The sequence below is a fragment of the Pleuronectes platessa genome, chromosome 11 (genome assembly GCF_947347685.1).
Source record: "Pleuronectes platessa chromosome 11, fPlePla1.1, whole genome shotgun sequence".
Lineage (NCBI taxonomy): Eukaryota > Metazoa > Chordata > Actinopteri > Pleuronectiformes > Pleuronectidae > Pleuronectes > Pleuronectes platessa.
Window position 1 is genome coordinate 20,404,490 of NC_070636.1, and position 14,260 is coordinate 20,418,749.

Below are 14,260 nucleotides of genomic sequence, written 5' to 3' on the forward strand. Positions count from 1 at the left end.
CAATATGCAGTGTTATCATCCGTCAATAAAGAAATGACTTTGAAATTATAGCCATGTTGTCCCCTATGAACGTCCACTGTGGCGGCTCAAGAAAATCTTGATCAAAAACTAACCTCAAACAACAAAATAATGCAAATTTGCCAAAAAATGTAATTGTCATATTTAGGGCTAAACACATGTGTTGAATTTCTGTTTTTAAATTACAGTTTGGAGTTTGTTCTGATGAAACACTACCAGCTGCATCTTGGTAATTGTAGGATCAAGTGTTTTTGGAACTTGATCTGTAGTCGTGAATGAAATCAGGACATATTGACCTTAGCTGCACAGATTTGTACCATGATAAACATGTGTACATTAAGTTCTCCGGCTTTATGGAGACTAAATCACTAAAGTGAACAATTACTTTTTTTAAGAAGCTCCTCTAACATCTTATCTTTTGCACTGTTTAAATATTTTCATGTATCATATAAAGGAACCACATTTTTCATTAAATATTGGTTAGAATTAGCAGGTTTCAATGTTTCTATTCATGATCTTGCTGTTAATTGATCCAAGCATGACTTTTCTTTAACTGAAACTTAACCCCCTTTTTCATATATTTTACTGTTCAAATATCTTTTCCTATCTTAAAAGCTGCACTTTATGTTATGAAAGGTGCTATATACATTATCATTGTAATTGGTACTTAAAGCAGGACTTATTAATAAATAGTTTAACTGTCAAAAAGTGACATAGCTGATATGCAATAACAGTGCTGTAGTGAAACAATCCAGTATATTTTAAATCAAATGGTGCACTAAATCAATTATTGGAGTACCTTTTTAAAGTGTTAGGGCACGGTTACATATACGTAAAGGAGAAGCAAATAATGTGGGTCAAACTTCACCACGCTGCAATTTGCAACAGGAAGCGAATGTTTTATTCACCTTCTCACCTGCAGGGGTGGGTAGTGAATGGAAGGTTTGGGTGCTGCTGGTCTGGCCCTTGGACTACAATATCACATAAATAACACAGGGAAATTTAACTGAACCTAAAATAAAGAAAAGAAAACTATGACAAAACTGAATTAGAAAAAAGTAGAGTAAAGCTACAAGAGGAAAAGAAAACAACTATTAAAGAATGAATCATAAAACACAGGATTTTTCAGATAAAAACACGGTTGGCAACAGAGGCCAGTGAACTCTTCATGGCCTCATTTCCACTCGAATCTACTGAGCATGTTGGAGACGGGAAAACTGAAATGTAAAGCAAAGGCCTTTTATCACTTGTCATTATGGCCTTAAGCGATGGATCTGAAGAGAGGTACAGGGATTCAGCAGAGAGCAGAGTAAATGGAAACCAGGACTTCAACTGTCCATCTATTAGAGATAACCTCATTGATGAAATGACATTTACCCTCTCGTCCTGAGCCCCCCCACTCATACATCCAACCGTAATAACATATGTGGCTGTTTCAGTCTTACACACACACACGCTCGCACGCACGCATGCTCACACACGCACACGCACACGCACACGCACACACACACACACCGCCCCATCAGCTCCCAATAGCACTAACATTTGCTCAGTTAGCTCCAATAACGGGGGATTTTCAATGAGTGTTTATGTGTGTGTGTCTATATTTGATAAGGTTGGTTATGAACAGGCACGTGTGTATATAAGTGCATGTGTCCCTGTTTGAGTGTGATGGGATTAGGTCGATGAATCTTCAGAATGAAATCTGTGTTTCTGTACTCCTGTGTGTGTGTGTGTGTGTGTATGTACATGTTGAGAATGGGTGAGCCATCTGTAAGAGTGCCCATGGGATTTCTATTGGGTTAGAGAGCTGGTCTATGGGCCTCAGAAGCAGAAAGATTCAGGTCTAATGGTAACTGATCCAGTTAGAGACAATGATAATAACAACAATATGGCTCCTTTAAAGTGGAGGGACAGACTGCGCTGGCAGAAAGGAGAGAGAGAGGAGGAGGAGGTGGGGGATGAGTGGAAAGAGCTGGCAAAGCAGAGAGGAGGAAACTTCAATAAACTTGGGACAGATGAGTAGTTAAAGCGAAACTAACAATCTTGATTCCACATCTAAAAAACACAAAACAGCTATTGTTTTGAAAACCCTCATGGAACCTCTGGTACTGACGAAGGTGAGGAAAGGAGGGGGGGCGAGGGTGGGAAAGAGGCAGGGATGGAGGCTGGAGGTGCAAAGAAAGCGAGATGCTGAGGGAGGAAGAGCACTTGTAAAAAAAAAATTGTGTGTGGAATGAGGGTGAAGAGGAAGAAGGGGTGAGTATACCGCAGAGAGTCACGAAGGAGGTGAGAGGGGAGGACAGCGGGTGAGACAGAGAGGAGGATATTTAAGTAACGGTGTGTGTGTGTGTGCAGCTTTCTCTTGGTGAGAGCAGAGCAGCAGTAGCACACACCCAGAGCGTCAGAGTCAGTGTCTCTCACACCGAGTCTCGATGTGATTCTCGCCGTTTGCCTTTTCCTGCTTCCCGCTCCCCTGCGTCGCACTTCCCCCTTTGATGAATGAGCGTGTGAGGGGGGCAGATGTGAGGAGGTGACGCAATTGGAAAAAAGTATGATTCTCCTCCAAACAACAAATACTTTTATAACTTCTATAATGTTTCCCATGTGAAACTGCAGCAAGAAAAACAATGTGAAAAGAGCGTCGGCAGACATTTAAGAGAACGCTGTAAGAAACCGGTAACAAAGACATCCATAGAGACAGGGACACAGAGAGAGAGAATGAGGAGAAATAAATACAGAGACATGGTACCTCTGCTGAGATAAATGACAGGAGCAACACTGTTCTCCACTCTTTCTATCTGCTACCGTTATCTCTCTGTTCCCATTCTTTCTTCCTCTCAGCAAGGGTTTCTGCCTGTGGCCTTATGTCACTGTCATAAACACCAGCTCCCACTGACCAGCAGCAACATCAGCACAGCGACGGCAGGTCTATAATGTAAAGCTCTCACAGGTGGAGGTCTGTTTCCATTGTGTTTTTATAATTGATACACGTTTACATCCTGGCCAAGCATAAAAAAGAGTTTTGCATAATTAATCCTTTTTAGATTTCCAGTATAACTGAAATATAAGTGTAAACTGCTCCACCCAAACAGATGCAACAAAACTAGGGTGTAAAGGAGATAGAGGTAGCTGTCAATCAAGCACAGTCTGGATACAAAGAAATGACTTGTGTTATAGATAAATGCCCTGTACTTTACTCTACAGCAAAGTGAGACTTTCAACACTTATGAATCATCATCATTTTGTATCATCACTGATACAGTGATGATAATGTAATCTATCAAATGTGAAGCATCGTGTGGAATTGTGGGATTTTTCATGGAAGGTAGACATATTGTGTCTATGAATCATTTATAGTGTATTATATAGAGCATACATTTCACACAAATAAGTGAGGTAAAATGGTGGAGGTGAATACATGGTGGATGAAGTGCACTTTGCTGAAGGCAGGTTGTGACTTTGCACACAGCCACAGTCTTGAGAAGAGGCGACATCAGTAAAAACACTAGAATATGTGTTGAGGCTTTAACAGCAACATGAGCTGATACAGTTCTTATTGATCCAACTCAAAAGATCATCTGACTTCATACTATACCAGTCATTGCTGTTGCTTTTTTGCATTTCACCAAACAGTACATATGATATGTGACCTTCACTACTTCCTAATTGGACGTGCTGTTAATTAGGGAGTGTACCGGTGCCAGTAGATATCACTGCATACATTTAAATGGACAGTGATATTCTGACTATTGACTTTATTCAGAATAAGACTTTATTTCATAATCGTGGGGGTTATATGAGTAGTTGACATTATAGTTCAATCATGTTCCAGTTTACATGTGACAGAACATTATGACCACTATACAGCATTATGACAGATTGTATTCAGCTTGTTATAAAAACCAAACCTGAAATATTTAATGTACGATGCTACCATTTCGGGTGTTTTCTTTCTAATTTTGCAAATGCTACAACTCCTTTATTTTTCCATTTTCTTTACACCCCATGCATGTGTCGTCCAGGTGTTAGTATAACTTCCATATGTTGTTGTCGACAAATGCTGTGAAAACTTCATTCAGTCATTTTTGACATTGGAAAAGTGCATTTCATTTAGACTTAGATCTGGAGCTTTCAATCAAGTTGCATTTGTCAATTATTATTATTTACCTGTGTTAAGGTTAGGGTCTGCTTGTGTAGTATTTAGTATGGCATGTATCCATGAATCAAGATAAACAAATTAAGCTATTATTATTGGTATTGAAAAAGCAGAAGCTAGTGCGAGGTCAAAGAAAATAGACCTGCGTCGTGCTCACACATCTTTGCCTTCATCCAAATGTCACTATGAAATCTACTGTAATTGAATTTCAGATGGCTCCTCTTATTAAGTCATTAGCAGCAAAACATCTCTCTTTTGGAGAGAAAGGCAAAGAGAGGGTGAAAATTATGAGGAGAGAAAGAGGGGAGAGAGCTGGTGAGGGAGAATAGGGAGAAAGGCATACGGGAAAGAGACAGAAGACAGAGGGGGAGGATAAAAAAGGCTCCTTTGTGTTGAGTCAGAAACTCATTTTCTTGTGCGTGGCTGAAAAGAGTACTTTCTCCAGCTCTCTCCCTCTCTTTCTCTCCCTCTCTCCATTTTAGACCTTTTCTCTCCCTCTCTCTCCTGCAGTGCAGCTCATTGTGGTGGGGTTCGACTACTGCGATCACTTGTGACTGAGGGAGGCCAGAGGAGAGGAGGCGAAAGGGGCGAAAGGGAGCTTGTTAGCGCATTAGGAGTCGGGCCCACTGCTGGGATGTGTGGGTGACTCTGTGTGTGTGTGTACAAGTGTGTGAGTCTATTAATAGATTTTGGTCGGAAAATATACAGTGTATATGTACATGTGAAATGATGTGCCAACTAAGAGCGTTCAGCTCCACTGATCTTAGTTAGAAGTGAGTTCATTTAATTCTCATTTACACAATGATCTAAGAGATAAATATGTATGGTTTAGATTTACGGTTTAACAATTAACTGAGGAATTTAAATTAATTTAACCGTAAAAATTGAGATTCAAAAACAAGGTTAAGTACTACAAGTAGTGTGGCTCTGAACAGTCTCAAAGAATTAAATAAATTAAATAATAAAATTATAAAATAAAATAAAATATAAACTTTGTTGGCCAATGCCCTGCACTTCTGGATGCGATCCAGCAAATCTATTCAAGCTAAATGGAGACGTTCCGAGAGTGTTACGCTCAGGACGGATCCTGGATTGTGATTCTTTAAGAAAAAAAGATAGTGATATTATTTTTTGGGAAGATCATCCACTACTGATTTGCAGAGAGAATGAATCAGACAGAGGGACGTGCAACCTGAAAATAGAATTATCATGATAGGTAAAACATCCTGTGAGGATAAGTAAAGAAAACAGGAAAACACAAACTAATGCAATTAATGATGGAGCTATTTGGAAAGACGCAGATGATTCCTTAAGGCCTGATTTTTATATTCAAGATCCATATTCTCTATGCCTGGAATAAATCTATCTAATAATTCCAGAAATCTCTGTGTGTATGTGAAACACAAACCTTGAGTACAGTTTATCGCATCAGTTTCACACTTCATGTGTAACGTTATTGGCTCAAGGAAGAGCAGTGTATTGGACATAAGATAAGTTCAATATTGATAAACTTTGAATAAACACCAGACCAGCAGCATTGGTGCAGCTTCAGGGTTCTGTGGCCTGAGTCCTGCAGCTGGTCTTTACTTGCTGCGGTTCAATTACTGAAGGTCACTTTACAGTTTCAGAAAGAAAAGCTCCAAACAGCATCTCCACAGGCCAAGCAAACCGCTTATTTCAAACAGGTAGGTTTTGATCTAGCACTGCACTAAGTATCTCATTATCGCCATATGGTCACCTATACATGTCATTGTCAGTGACATATATGGTTATTGTACAGACAATAAAGATGAGGCTTCATAGACAGAGGCAGCTACAGTGGTGGTGGTGAGAGAGCAGATCAATAGCCTTTGAGTGAGAGTCCTCTCTACTGTTCAAGTGGAGCCGCTGGTGGAGCAGCGGAGCAGATAATGTCTAACATTAGTCTCAGTATCATCAGCCCTGCAGTCAACAATCATTAAAATAACATATGTGAAGCTTGGAATAACTCTTACTAACGTGTGGCGCAGGTAACATCAATTTGACTGTTGAGTAATTTTACAAAAGTTTGAGTGGAAAGGATGTGATGTCTTTAACCTTATCGGAGAAAACAGAAAGAAAAGTAGAACCATGTTAACTTGAGTTAAGAATGAGGAACATTAGCAAATACGGGAAAAAAACAAAAAAACAAAGCGATTAATTCATATCAATTCTGATATACCCTATGCTAACATCATGGTATTCTATATGTAGACCTCAATATATAAAACTATATATACAGATTTTTTTATTTTATAAGGCAATAACTCTGCGCACAGATATTTTCCATGCAACTCTGATGGCTTGTCTGAATTGTCCACTTAAATATATAAATGCAGTGAAAATCAGTATTGTCATATTTACAAGCCTGACTGGTCTGTGCTGCTTTTATATTGACAAAAAACTAAAATGATAAGTGGGTTAGAGGAGCCACCACTGATGGGTCCGGCTTTCTCTGGACAGTGTTCACTCAGAGCAATTCAAATTTTTTTCTTCAAGGTTTTAAGATTCGCTTTCCTTTCGATAGAAAAGTGAACGAACCACAGCTTCATTCAACATCTCTGTGACTGTGGGGCAGCAGAGTCTAACCGTCTTTCCTACCTGAACAAAGCAGAGATGTTATGTATAAATGTTATATGGCAAACGCCTACTTTTAAAAGGTGAAAAATTACATTAAAACTGCAACAATACTTCTGCCCATTTCCTAGGGCTTGTCTCAGAAACACAAGTGCACAGACACACACACACACGCTAACGCACGCACTAACACTCCAAACCTATCTGTCCTCTCCACCCTAGGCATTGGAACAGACAACAGAGAGAAGGACATCAGAGGGATAATACAATTGGAAAAGCTTTGCAGCGTGTAATGATAAACCTGAGCATGTATGCGTGTGTGTCCATGCCCAAAGGAACACGCTAATGGGTTTATATCTTTCTGTGATAGCAATGATATGGAGGCTTTGTGATTTCATTATGAATGTGTGTGTGTCCACGTAGGCCAAAGATGAGGGCAGAGATAGGTTGGTCTAATGCACTACTTATTGTGGGGGCTCGATGTGCACGGACATCACAAACGCACACGTACACACACTCGTACAAAATTTTATTTGCCCCTATTCATCTGCTCTTTAACCCAATTCAAATACAAAGACGGAGGAGAAAAACAGACGTGATACATTAATTGGCCCCTTGTCACCCAACTACTTCACCCTTTGACACGTGTGTGTGTGTGTGTGTGTGTGTGTGTGTGTGTGTGTGTGTGTGTGTGTGTGTGTGTGTGTGTGTGTGAGTGTAGACACAAACCCACTCACACCCTCCTCCCTGTCACCACTGGGGAGCCCTAAAGCTGCCAGCACAATTACAAGCGTTATTCCGCGGACACATACACACACACACAGCATGGGTGTTGGTGATTATCACTGAAGCCATAATAATAATTCTCTGATTAGGGAGATGGATCCTGCTCTTATCTTCAGGCTCTAACAACAGTTACACAATATTCACCACATGCACACGTGTCCATATGTTAAATTCAAAGATATGGACACTGTTCACAATAGGTCGCGATTAGACAGTTTCAAAGGACAAGTTAGGAAATATATAGATAAAATGACCAATCAAATATCTCATGATTTCATATCTCGTGTTTTTGTGGACTGAATATTTTCGGGGTTTAAATTAGTAGGTAGACAAAACTATCATGATGAAGAACATTTTTTTAAATCATCAGCAGATTAACTGAAAACAATTATCAGTTGCAGCCCGAATATACTGTACGTTAAAGTAATAATGTGAATAAAATGTTTTTTGGTCACACTGAAAACATTTGGGACGCTGGGATCAAACTATTGCCTATGAGTTGTGGTTCACTGATATATTTGTTTTTCCAGAAAACCAATGAGCAGAGATCTTTGTTTTTATTTGATGTATCTGTTAAAAACAACAACTAAATTATAATTAAAATGTGGCATAAAAAATTCAATAAACTAAATAAGAAATGTAGCACAGCCAGGTACACATGTACTTCTAACTGTATTTTAGATATGAAAAATATATATACATGTTTGATCATTGCCATTTCTTATTTTTTGGGCCAATTACCTCAAATTGCCAGATATTGCCTAGCAGATTAATTACTGTCTTACTTGGGACTTGGCAATATGAATAATTTTCATGGCATGTATTGTTTAAAAGCTTTTTTTCCAACAGTGATTAATCATTAATTAATTATTGCCTTATACCCCCACTGTCTGCCTTGGTTCTCTCTGTTGAAGGCAGCTCTCAGAGCTCATGATCAAACGTTTACTCTGTGCTGAACTTAAGCCGTCTTCTTGTTCATCTGTGACATCCCAGTCTGAATCTTAAACACCTTGTCACATAAAAAAATACTTACATTTGCACGCCCTGGCACAAAGTGCAGTCACACATTCACACACACACTGCAGATTAGCTTGTTTACGAGTCGGAGGGGGGTCTGCTCGAACATGGTGTGATCAAGCCGCTGATGGCTACAACTCATGTGCCTGCACAGCTCTCTGTGAAAAGGTGTGTAAGTGTGCACACAAAAAAACACACTTTCAGACTCTTGAGACACACGCAGACTTGGTCATTACATAAATCATGTATTTTAAAGGGGACATATTATGAAAATTCCACTTTTGTAGTGCTTCTACACGTTAATGTGGGTATCTGGCATGTCTACAGTCCCAAAATCTCTGGAATAAAAACAACTCCTGCAATTTGTTGTGGTTCCTCTATGTCAGAAACTACACGCTAGAGTGCGTCGAATGGGATTACAACCGAAATAAACGTCATAGTCACACCATGCCTATGTAGGGAGTCTCGCTACATGGCCTTGGACGAGCGAGCTAACGCTAGCTGGGCTCCACCGGCCCGGTTAGCTCATAAGCTAATGCTAGCTGGGGAGCCGGGCTCGCGAGCACCCTAGGGCTCCCTAGGGGCTCCCCCCGGCTAGCGTTAGCTCGCTGCTGCTACCCGTCAGACATTTAAGTGGCCGCATAAACAAGGGACCCCCGGGACACTTCTAAACGTTGACTCAACAGTGTGGAAGGATGTTGCTGCGCTAGCTCAGGCTCCCACTGCTCCCACTGCTGCGGGGCTGCGCTGGGGAGCTAGGGCTCTCGCAGCCAGGCTCACCGGGGGTGAGGGGGGCGGGGCACTCAAAACAGGGCAATCTGAGGAGGGCTGTTTTAGACAGGGTAAAAGGTGCTGTTTTAAAAATAAGAGTAAATACCCATGATAGAACTAGGGTTGGGTACAATACAACCGGTACCTACCCGGACCGAAATGCAACGCAGATTTCGGTGCTTAATTTCGGTGCCTGAGCCAATTGAATACAGAGGTCGTCGTTCCTCCCGCCTCCTCACACTTCCACTCCTTCCTTCAGGGGAAGGGGCGCCTCCCGTCGGGCCCCTGCATGAGTCGGGCGCGTCTGCCTGTGGACAAACTCTTGTCTCCGCGCTTCAGTAGCTACCCTGACGCGTGCGTCAGGGCTTCCGTGCAGGTTTGGGAGGATCTCCTCGCGAGACCTCTCCCCGGCGCTGGCTGGCCCCCGCCGGGTGCATTTCCTCCGTGGCGGTATGCCGCGACCGGCTCTGGGTCGGCTTGGAAAGGCTGAGTGCGGGAGGAACGAAGTCAACGCCGAGAAAGGTTTCACAAAAGCGTCTGCATTTTGGGGGGACGAAGGCGGGCCAAAGCCTGCCTGCGACAGCCCCAGCCGCGGAGTTACGTGGGTCTCCGTGTGATGGAAGCGACCCTCAGTCTTCAATTGGCTCAGGCACCGAAGTCAGAGTCACGAGTTAGAGTATGTGTGTTTTGTATTTATTTTTATTTATTTAAGTTTAGTGTAAACTTTTGTTAACAGTTCATATATAATTCTTAGTTTTCAGTTAAAAAGTGTTTTGTATTTATTTATATTTATAGTCTACTTTAAACAGTTAATATATTTGGCAATAAAAAAGCCTTTTATTAAATGTCGTCAAGCGTCGTTTTGTGATTTTTTTTTTTTTTAAGTATCGGTTCAGGCACCGTTTAGGCACCGGTATCGTTTTAAAAGTATCGGTTAAGCACCGGTATCGGATATAAACCAAACGATACCCATCCCTAGATAGAACATGAGTAATATCTAAAGTAGGGATGGGCACAATTAATCGACGATCAATTAATTGATCATTAAGAATTTCGTCGATGACATAATTTTTTCATAAATGAAATCGATTGCATGTTCGCTATGTGGTAGGAGGTCGGAATATCCGAGTTGCCCTGAACGCAGCACAGCGAGGATGTTAGCAGCTGCTCGGTTTCATGTCCTCACACGGACCCCACACGGAAAGGAACCTGGACATACTCGGGTCTGGGTGAGGGGTTCCGGGAGTGAGGGCGTGACAACAACCGGACTGAGAGGTCGAGAACCGTCAAATCCAGCTAGCTCTCAGCAGCTAGCTGCTGCTCTCTCATCGGGGCTTAAGAGTACAGCAGCGCATATTTTCAAGTGTAACCATTGAACTGATCCCGTTTAACTGCCACAAGAGTTGTGCATCTTGTAATAAATATCTCAATGAGGAAACACGCTGTGTTTTTTCTAATTTCACTGCATTTTAATATAGCCTATAAATAGTGAATTTTAATATAAACATATTAATGATTAATCGAAAATCTATCGTTAATTCTCCCGACGATCGATTAAGACAATTTAATCGAATGCCCATCCCTAATCTAAAGCACTGAATCAGTAATTTGCCCGCTTCTTTTCGATATTTCAGGTTTCAGACATCTGTCCATGTGACATGTGCATCAGATGGCTACCTGTGGGTGCTATTGTTTACTGTTAACCTTACAATTAGTTCATTCAACATCTATGAGGGGTTCAGTGTCTTGCCCAAGGACACTTCGGCATGCAGATGGGGAAGACTGAAGATCGAACCGCTGACCCTCTGGTTGGAGTACGACCACTCTACCCCTCGGCCACAGCCGCCCCTACCACAACACTGAGAGGATTCATTTGAAGCATTCGGTACCCCCCCATCTGCCTGTGACTGTTTTATGAGTCAACGTCTTTGTCTAGAGATTTGTTGTAAAAAGAAAATGTATATTTGACATGTGTGAGGGAGATGCAAACCTCACAATACATCTGTAAACAAAGCAGGGGAGGGTTTTTGTAGTAATAAATACTCTATAGTTAATGCAATAAATGGACTGGATAACATATAGATAAAGGAAGCCTTTCAAAACTGCTTTACTGTAACCGGGGCTTGAATTCACTTGCATGAGGTAAGATGAAGATGTTGAGCACAGTGAAAGCAGGAAAATAAAAAAAGATTTTTTTAACAGCCATGCTTATTTACTTAAAAAATTAAAGACGAGTGATCTATAATTCAAATAAAAAGGAAGGCTATCTGTGTAATATCATTATACACCAAAGTGTCAATGATCAAAGTGCTAATAATGTGTGTGCTGGTCAAACATAGAGACATCCTGAGAGCATGTCACACACACACACAGTTCTCACAAAGATACACACACACACACACACACTTTTCCCCAAGGAAAATTGGAAGAGATTAGCCATGACCCCTCCTCCTCAACCCTTTTCTTTTCATTTCCTCCATCTACCCGACGGGAAACAATTAACCACAATCACCTCCCCCCCTGCATGTATTCACACACACACACACACACACACACACACACACACACACACACACACACACACACACACACACACACACACACACACACACACACACACACACACACACACACACACACACACACACACACACACACACACACACACACACACACACACACATTACCTACCACACATCTCTAATACACAGACCTTTAACCCTATTCCTAATTGTACCTTTAAGCATCAAATGCCGCTCAATGTGTGGTGCTGATTTTCCAGAATAGCTTCTCACAGCATGCTGCATTTTCATTGAGGAACAGATGGTTGAAACATATTTTTATTCATCCACGTCTGATAATATGCAGAAGCTTTATTTCTCACTGCAGCTCTAGTCTTAGAGGAAGGGCTCCTTTCATGTCTGACAGAAGTGCCGGCACTCTGGGGAGGTGAAGGATAACATGACCCCATTTCAGCATCAGCAATTACAAAATGTCTTCAATTTGTAAGGTTTTGCCCTCACCTTTATACCACGGTGAAGAACACCCACACGCACACAGCAAACACACACCCGCACACACACTGTAGCCTTACTGGGACAATAGACTCTATTGTGGGAGCTGGCAAAAAGAAGCCAGGCAGGCCGCTGGCGTTTGGCTGTTCTCAGTATGTGAGTGTGTGTGTGTATGGTGGATAATAGCGCTACGTGCCCAGAGCTGCCATCATTTACTGGGAACACAGTCTGAAAGAGAGGGAAAGGCAGTGACACACACACACACAAACACAGCATCGCTATCACACTGAGCCATATGCTGACCCCAGCCTCAGTGCAGCTATCTCTGCCAATTAACTACTAGAGGGGATGTCCCCCCCCCCCACACACACCTCTCTAATCCTTAAAGTGAAATGCATACAAACGTACACATGAAACATAAACACCAGGAAATGTGTGTACGTGTAAATGGATAGATGATATACATTCGAAAATTCATCCACACACAAACACTTGCTGGCAGTATGTGTGTGTAGCAGCTTAGTAACTCTCCAACATTGTTCCCCAGAACCACAATCACCCAGGAGCAGATGGAGGACAGCAACACACACTCATAAACAACACCCAACGTAATGTGTGTACACACACACACACACACACACACACACACACACACACACACACACACACACACACACACACACACACACACACACACACACACACACACACACACACACACACACACACACACACACACACACCTATCATATACAAACAGGACAGGATATTGGTACTGATCTCCCCATTCGATTCACAAAGTCCTGAAATAATCTCCAATCTTCAATCTTGATGACTTGTTGTTGGATAAAGCTTTTCTCAAAATGCATCCTAAGAATTTACATTTCTTGTTTCCCATGTTATATGATCAGTTTTAAACACTGCTCCCCAAGGATTTATTTTCTGGGCAAATGAAAACAGCAAAAGATCTGTATGCTTTAGTCCCATAGAGCTACACATGGACTATTAGCAGCAGATTAATACAGATATTCAGAAAACAGACATTGCAGTGGCCTAAACTCTGTTCATTAATTAATCTGCACCGTTTGTGTCGATGATTCATCTGCCTTAAATCTCTGGAAAGCTGCCAGCAAGCTAACGTCAGCTCCCCAGCAGGGACGGCCTGCATCAGGTAGAATCCACAAACTGTTCATTCATATTACGCAGCTATAGAACTTTATGCAGGGGGGCTGTTTGTGTTTGTGTGTGTGTTTGCGTGTGCGTGTGTATGTTTGCTGGAGAGTCTTGGATTGCTTTTCTTCCTGCAATGAGCTGATATGTGAGATAGAGCTGTGCTTACACACAGCTGCCCCAGCAACCCGGCACTGTGTGTGTATGTGTCTGTGTGTGCATGTGTGCTTGCACTCACACTTTTGGATGGCTCTAGTCATGGTGAATGAAAGATCAGAGAAAGAGAGAAGGCAGATAGACTGCCCTGAGGGCCAGGAGACAGAGAGAGAGAGAGAGAGAGAGAGAGAGAGAGAGAGAGAGAGAGAGAGAGAGAGAGAGGGCGGGAGAGAGCGAGAGAGAGAGAGAGCGACACTGACACACACATAGTCCTACCAACCATCTTCAATCACCTCTTTTTCCTTGTATGTGTGTGTGTCCAGCTTTCTGTGAGGACACTTGATGTCACAATGCAACGCTCAGAAACGCAGACAACCAGTGACACAACCCGATGCTGCTCTTGAGGGGCCTCACTCCCAAGGACATCTAATCCTCATGAGCTGTTTGGGCCCTGATCTCTAGGAATGTCTGGTCTAATTTCCGAACCAGATAAAAAGCTTTGCATATTATGAACCAAAACTCCTGATGATGTTGGTCCCTTGCATACCACCAAAACAGCTCTGGCCTGTCAGAC

General features: G+C 41.9%; 1 protein-coding gene across 5 annotated transcripts in view; it reads right to left on the reverse strand.

Annotated features, from left to right (window-relative positions):
- The window catches only part of ralgapa1 (Ral GTPase activating protein catalytic subunit alpha 1), a 73,292-nt gene that overhangs the window by 11,071 nt on the left and 47,961 nt on the right, over nucleotides 1-14,260 (reverse strand). The window lies entirely within an intron of this gene.